We start from the raw sequence: 371 nt of genomic DNA on the forward strand, positions 1-371 counted from the left end.
ATCCCTACTTCTCCATTCTCCTCTTGGGATCTTGGGCACTCACGCACACGCGCCCGGCATGAGTTTTAAGCCACCAGGTCCGGGACTCGAACCGTGGTCAACTACATGGGAATCCAGTGACATAGCCATTATGCCAACTGCTGGTCCCTGGGACACTTATTCTTATATCCACTGGACCAGTGAGAAGACCAAGCCTCGGCTTGCAGATCCCTCACCCAAGGTTCCATCAGATCAGATGGCAGTGACTGCGTGAACTCAGCTTCCCTCGCATGGTACATGCGCGTTCTGCATGCAGCAGGCATGGTAGGTGGTCCTTCCCAAACTCGTTCAACATGGACCCCTGTCTAATCTCCATTCAGCCTGCATTCCTG

This window comes from Tupaia chinensis, unplaced genomic scaffold, assembly GCF_000334495.1.
Source record: "Tupaia chinensis unplaced genomic scaffold, TupChi_1.0 Scaffold148210_1, whole genome shotgun sequence".
Classification (NCBI taxonomy): Eukaryota; Metazoa; Chordata; class Mammalia; order Scandentia; family Tupaiidae; genus Tupaia; species Tupaia belangeri.